This window comes from Henckelia pumila, chromosome 1 (genome assembly GCF_033568475.1).
Source record: "Henckelia pumila isolate YLH828 chromosome 1, ASM3356847v2, whole genome shotgun sequence".
NCBI classification, from domain to species: Eukaryota; Viridiplantae; Streptophyta; class Magnoliopsida; order Lamiales; family Gesneriaceae; genus Henckelia; species Henckelia pumila.
In genome coordinates this window covers 132762588-132770258 of record NC_133120.1, presented here as the reverse complement: position 1 = coordinate 132770258, position 7671 = coordinate 132762588, and the positions used below count along the sequence as shown (strand labels likewise).

General features: G+C 34.5%; 1 non-coding gene across 1 annotated transcript; it reads right to left on the bottom strand.

Annotated features, from left to right (window-relative positions):
* Positions 1–7311: 7311 nt before the first annotated feature.
* Positions 7312–7418, bottom strand: LOC140876977 (small nucleolar RNA R71). The gene has a single exon (XR_012149199.1). It is a non-coding gene; the product is annotated as a small nucleolar RNA R71 (small nucleolar RNA).
* Between the last annotated feature and the right edge of the window lie 253 nt (positions 7419–7671).

Here is a 7671-nt window from a genome sequence, read left to right as displayed (position 1 = left end):
GAGGTTAGGACACAAATACCTTAATTCAAACATTTGGTGCCCAAACATTCCGTTCAACGAGTTCGTTCGGTCTCAAAAGTACTCAAATGAAATTCGGAAACAAAACATTTCATATCTCAAGTAGTTCATGCTTTATAAATTAAATCACATAATCATGTAATTCAATTAATTCTCCAACAATAAATCATGCTCGCATAAGGAATCCAGTTAATCAAACAAAGAATTCAATCACATGCGAGAAATCCAAGTCAAGCAGATCGATCTACCCGCTCACTTCTAATTCAGTCCAAAAATCTTATCGTCGTGATACCACTTAATGTGAGACCTCGATTCTAATCATCTAATCAAGAATTAATCATATCGATAAAAAATCAAGAGCCAATCTTGAAACCCAAATAAATAAAATTTAAATTCTGATGAACAGTGCTCGCTCGATCGGTAAGACATTACCGATCGAGCGGGCAAAAAAATAATCCAATTACTGTCCGAAAAATTTAATGCCCCCGCTCGATCGGTAATATCTTACCGATCAAGCGGACACAAAATTCCCATCTTTCTATTTCAGTACAGGTATGCTCGCTCGATCGGTAATAATCAACCGATCGAGCGGGCACTGCTTAGCAGAAAAGAAAACAGAAATGCTCTCCTTACATCATGCAACACAACACCTCAATTCTCAACCTACAACAAGTAATTCCAACATCAATCTAGTCTCATACAATGCATGAAGTTCTAATATTGATCAAAACTCAACAGAAGTACATGCATCGATTCTAGGTTCCAATACAATTAAAAAATGAGTTCGATTACATAATCGACTTCTAAACACCAAAGCCTCACTTCTATCAACTCTTCTACCTAGCCATGCGATCTCTGACTCGGTCCTGCTCCACCTGATACCATGCACACACACAAAACAAGACAACAGGCGAATAACTCCGGTGAGAATGATATTCCCAGTAAAAGCAACATAACATGCATTAATAATTAAGCATCTCAAAATGAAATGCATCAACTTCCAGATATTCAAATATCAACAATGCAATTCAAAGGGGAATCTAAAATGAAATGCATGTATTTAAAACTCGAGATTATCAAGTCCGGATAATCAAAAGGTAATTCGATTCTTTTCTTTTTTGATTGGGATCCCGAGGATAAAATACCACAAACAATCACAAAGAACTCCCCTTTCGAGGTGGATGATGTGTACTTCAATCCTCTAGGCTCTGAAGCAACTATAGAGAGTTAAGTCGGTCATTGCAGTAATTCGTCTGCCAATGCCCCATGCTATAATTCTCAGAACGTCTAATTCAAAATGAAATAAATCATTTGGTTCAATATGAATGCAATTCAAATCGTAACTCATTCAACTAAAGTCAAGCAAATCAGTTAACATGCAAGTATGTTATTTCTTCGGAACACTCGAATCAAGTAGGATTCGAGTTAATCGTTCCATTCAAGTCTAAGTTGTCTTTTACCTCTTCTCAATACTTCGATGCTCCAAACCTGGAAACAACTACGATTCCTCAATCAAGATTCATTCTAATATCCTTTATCGATAATAAGAAAGTTGATACTATATCGTCTCCAATCTTTAGAACTATTCAAATTCTGAAATCTTGCAACTCACGACCTTCAAATGAATCTGTAAAAGAAATAATAAAGGCTCGAGATCAATATCAACATAACACTTGACTGAAACCGGTTCAAATCAATTCAAACCAAACTATAGTCCAAAACTCAAACCGAAAGCATAACGACTATATTCTGATCAACCAAAAATCACAGACAACAGTAATATAACCCATTCAACTCATAATAATGCCACAACCAACAATCTCAATTCAAAACAAACAAAACTCCAAACCCCCAATTTGAAAAACCAAATAAAATTCATAACAATTCCAAACGATGTCCTATTTCCGATCCGACAGAGAATAAACGATACATACTGGCTCATGAACAATCTCTCCAAATATCAATCGATTCTAACAACCTTCAAAAATTCAAACATCTCAGAAATAAAAGAATCTTACTTCAAAGCGGAGCTCTCAAGACAGTGATCGGTTAACCACCTCCAGAATTAATTTCTAACGGTCGGATCGAGCTGAAACCAAAATCTGAAAGCTTGGAAGGGTTTTGGGGCATCTTCAATGGAGATTAGGCGTGTAGGGGAAGAAAAGAATGAGGTGGATGAGTCAAATCCAAGCTTAAACATCTAACAATCTCCAATTTTGCATTCTAGACCCTGAAAATTCCGAAAACTGCAAAATAGTCCCTGATCAATAAAAAGTCAGCTCTTGAATTCTAGAAACTATGATTATCTCAAATAAAGTCAATTAATATAATTTCGGGGCGTTACAGTAAGCTTCAGCCTTCCAACTGTGAGAAACTTGATCTTAAAATCCACATCTAGGAGAATCACAGTGTCATAAGTATAAATTTAAATATGATCCCAACCCAATATTTCTTCTCATCTATTTATAACCATAGTTCTTTATTATTTTCCCCTCACCCCATAAGGTTCAGATTCATACAGTTAGCCATATTATATCCATGTCTCCTTCTCCTTCCACACATTTGGTGTCCCACTCCAAAGCAGCTGATGATACTGGAGGAATCGTATAGAAGAGGCCTAAGGATTCCCAACTCTTCTCACATAAGTACATAAGATCACTGCCCATCTCTCCTTTTACGAGAAGATTCAAGGCAAGAACTTCTTCTACTGGTTTAAGAATCACAAAGCCCGTGATCCCCAGAAGCTTTGCAAGAATTGTTATTTCCACAGGTAGAAGTGTGAAAACTGAGGGAGGATGATGAATTGACACAAATAAATGAAGGAGAAGAAAATAGGAGTAAATAAATAAAGAAAACGAGTATGTGCAGTTGCCTCATGATCTCTTTAATAACGAGAAAGAGATCAAGAAGAGCAAACATAAGCAAACTCAAACTGGGATTTAAATACTTCTTTTCTGTGAAGACAGATGAGCTCAAGAAGGAACCCAAAAAAAAAAGAACATAAAACATACGAAATCAATTTTTAACCCCTTTTCAAAGCATATGCACCGAAAGCCCAAACAACAATAAACCTAGACCTCGACATCTACTAAATACCGCGAAGCAAGAAAACTTACACAGTGATAGTCGCGACAGTGCAGTTTTGATCCAAGCTGTAAACTCGAGATTGAAGACACGATTGGAGTTGCTAAAGCTTGGGCTAGCTGCAAGGAGGTCGGACAATCAGTTTCCAGCGATCGATCGGCATCGGAGAAGAGCTGGGTTGAAGGGGGCGACGGGTTGGGGGCTAGAGATTGGGTTTCTTTTTCTCGTTCATTCACTTAAGCCTCAAGCGTGTAATAGTAGGTTATTATGTAATGTGTATATTTTTTTAAAAAAATAAATAAAAAAAAAAATGACAACGACAACGGATTACAAAAAAGTGTTGTCTTAGACCCCAAAAAGCACGCACATAGACAAAAGTTAATTAAAATCGTTGTCGTAGATCATAAAAAAACCCACTCATAGACAATGGTTTTTAAAAACCGTTGTCTTTGGCATATATAAGACAACGTTTTTTTAAAAACCGTTGTCGTTTTTAATTAAAATATGGCCAACGACAACGGTTTTTGTAAAAATCGTTGTTAAAGACCAAACAACAACAGTTTAGATATAAAACCATTGTCTTTTTAGTATGGTTAATTAACATATTTGTTGTAGTGATATCTAAAAATTATCTTCACAATTCAAAGTCTGAATCGAATCCTTTGAAACATGGAATATATGCATCTTAAAATATCAGATTTGTGTGCTCAAAATGGATATGCAATAAATGCTCATTAAATGCTTAGTACAATGCATTTAATGTGATGTCCTATCAAAACATAACGACTATTTAAAGGCATGGTTTACTGCTTTTTGCATGGAGACGATCTACTGGTTTTGTTCTACTGACTCTAGAAGGATCAAAGAACTAAGTCTATAATGTTCCCTTGTTTCGCTTGAGTTCTACTGATATGATTCTACTGGTACTCGTTCAGTCTTATTTACTAGTCTATTGTTTTAGATATAGCAAAATTATTCTATTTTCTGGTCTACTACTACTGGTTTAATATCACCAAAACAAAAATTCCTTAACATTTTTGGAAAACATATAATACTTTATTGATAAAGAGCATAGTTACGGTGATATAAAGATATTGTTGAAATGTATCATCTAAAATCCAATCTACTGAGTCACATGCATAAACATTAAATAAATATTATGATTATTATTTTTAAGTTTATTTGATTTAATCTTTTATTTGATTATGAGTTAATAAAAATATTAATTCTTTATTTAAATAATTTTATTGTACTAACTATTAAATTAAAGTTTTTAACTATTTAAGTTTATTTATTTAAATGATTTTTATTGTGCAACTTAATTGTCGAAAATATTTTAAAGGTTTAAACTTGCTTATTTAAATAATTTTAGTTGTACAACTTACTTATTTAAAATAACTTAAAACTTCTCGCTTATTTATTTATTTAAATAATTTTTAATATCTAGCTTATTTATTTAAATGTTTTTGTTTGTCCAATTTATTTTAAAGATTTTTTAAAAATCCGCTTGTGTATTTATTTAAATAACTTTTAAACATTCACATAGTTTATTTAAATTATTTTAATCGCTCCGCTTATTATTTAAATATTTTATCTATTTTTGTGACATCAAAATTTTTAAGTGTTGATTTTAACAGACTTATAAAGTTTAATTATTTACCTTCCAAAAATTTGTATTTTAAAATCCGGATAGAAACTAAATTCGCTTAAATATTTATAATTTTAATTTCAGAGATTTAATTGTTTTAAATTCATCTAAATGTTATTTTTGCTTAATTATTTAAGCTAATTAATCTCGAGTTCTTGAGTTCAGTGGTTTCGAATCCGGCAAGTGGAGACAGGGAACTTCGGCGGTAATTCTTAGTTTTCGCAAGATTTGAGATTTATGAGAAACTGAGGAAAATAGATAAAATTCGATTTTTAGATTTTTCCGGGCGACCAAAATCGTTTTTATGACATTCTTGAGTTTATTTTAGAACTTTTTAAAATTTAGCATTTTCTAACCTGGGCAAGTGAAATTAAATTATTTATTTCAATTCTTGAATTTTCAAACAAAAGGATTTTTAGAGACTAAGTGTAAGTAGTGTTAAAGTTGTAAAACAACTAGTGATACTTTTACAAGTTATAAAAGTAGCACTTTTAGGCTTTGACTCTGATAGGAGTCGTTTTTATGTGTTTTTATTGTTTGTTTTGTGTTTGTTTTGCTTTCGTTTCGTTTACTTATTGTCCGTTCTTTTCCATTCTTGTTCTTTATATTGTTTTATTATGTTCGTATTCACTCCTATGGTTTATCTATTTTTATGGCAGGAAATCACCAAAAAATGCCGATACTTGGTGGGAAGGTGATGCACAGTAGAGGCCATGCAGATAGAACAAGAAGAAAGGCAAAATTCTGGAAAAGAAGAAGGGCGCACGGGCGGCCAATATCTACCGCGCGGGCGCATACACGGTTGAGAAAAACAGTAGCGCAAGGAGTTTCGAGGCGCCCGAGCGGCCATATTCTACCGCGCGGGCGCGGTCACGTATTTTTGAGACAGTAGCGCAAGGAGTTTCGAGGAGCCCGAGCGGCCAATTTATACCGCTCGGGCGCGGCGCGCAGTTTTTATTTTTTTATTATTTTGAGAGTTTATTTCGGAGAGGATTCTGGGGAACTATAAATACAATTATTTCTTTAGTTTTTTAGGGTTACACGGGACGCATATCAGAAGATTACCGGCGGCTGAACGCTTGAGATTTCTCTTCTCCGTTGGGAGTTTTTCCTTTTCTTCTTATTTTGAATTTTTATGTTGAACATCTTGGAGATTGAATTTTTGTAATGAATTCTAGTAGCTAAAATATTATTTTGTTGGAATCGAGGGGATCCTAATCCCGAAACACTGTAGTGTGATTGAATCACCGAACGTATTGGGAATTGATTTATGTTTATAATTGATTTTATCATGTTTTTCTTTCTATGTTGATGATTAGCTACCCTTAACATAGATTCGTAAATTATAAATTGCTGTCGAGAGATAGGTTTATAATTAGGACGAATGATATAATCCATGGACTTAAAATATTCATAGAGATATGGTATTTAGTACATGTTGATAGCCATAGACCACCAGGTTGAAAGTTGTAGAATTCATAGAACGCAAAGCAATCAGTCGTGATAAATAATTAGAGAGATTTAATTATTTCACTGATTTGATTAGTTTGGCATCACCTCGAGAGAGAGTTTCAATGTTATAGGAATTTCTGTTAAATTTATAAGAATAAATTAAGTTCCAATCGTCCAGTTCAATTAGGGAAAAGGTGAACCGAAATTCCAACAAAATCATTTTGAATTGTTATTCTTCACTCTGAGATTTGTTGGCTTGGTTGTGAAATTTAAGTTAATTTATATTGAGTTTTAATTTTAGATGTTAGTTAATTCACAAATCACTTTTTCGATACTTTGTGTAGTTAAAAATTGAAAAGATAAATTATTTTCGTTAGTCCTTGAGGACGATACTCGTACTCAGTACACTATATTATAACTTGAATCGTGCACTTGCGATTTATTCGAGCTTAATTGATAGATATATTTACGTTGATTTTTCGTGGTAGTATTTGCTCGATCAAGTTTTTGGCGCCGTTGCCGGGGACTAAATAGATTTTAATTTGTTTGATTTGATTTTTCTCTATTACAATTTTAATCATTCTTTTCCATCTGTGGACTGTAGGATTCTCTTGCAGTACATGCAACACTCACCTGAAGGACTATTGCCTTTTGATCCAGAAATCGACAGAACCTTTCACAGAAGAAGAAGGCAACAGCAGCAAGAAATGGAAGGAGAACACGAACAAGAACCACCAGTTTACAGATCCATGATGGATCTTGCCTTACCAAATATTGAAGGTGCTCGACCAAGCATTATCCGGCCAACTGTAGCAGCGAATCACTTTGAGATAAAGCCGGCGATTCTTCAAATGGTTCAGAACACGCTTCAATTTGGTGGAAGTGTCATTGATGAACCCTATGTGCATCTCACAATTTTTTTAGAAATTTGTGATACATTCAAGATACAGGGAGTTTCAGATGACGCTATTCATTTGCGTTTATTCCCTTTTTCACTACGAGACAAGGCGAAAGCATGGCTAACGAATTTACCTGCAGGTTCCATCATAACTTGGGATGATCTGGCTAAAGCTTTCCTCACCAAATACTTCCCACCATCGAAGTCAATGAAGCTGAGAGCGGACATCACAACTTTTTCCCAAGGTGAACAGAAAACATTTTATGAAGCATGGGAACGCTACAAGGATCTACTGAGGAGATGTCCACACCACCAATTACCAGACGGTCTTGTGGTACAAACTTTTTACTATGGACTTTCTCATTCAAATCGTACCATGTTAGATGCAGCTGCAGGTGGGAATCTACTGCAAAAGTTGTCGGAGGATGGTTATGAATTAATCGAGGAAATGGCAACCAGTAGCTATCATCCTCAATCTAAAAGGAGTGGGGCCCGGAAATCAACTGGAATTCATCAAGTTGAAGCATTCACATCTGTGGCTGCTCAACTTGAAGTCATGAACAAAAGGATC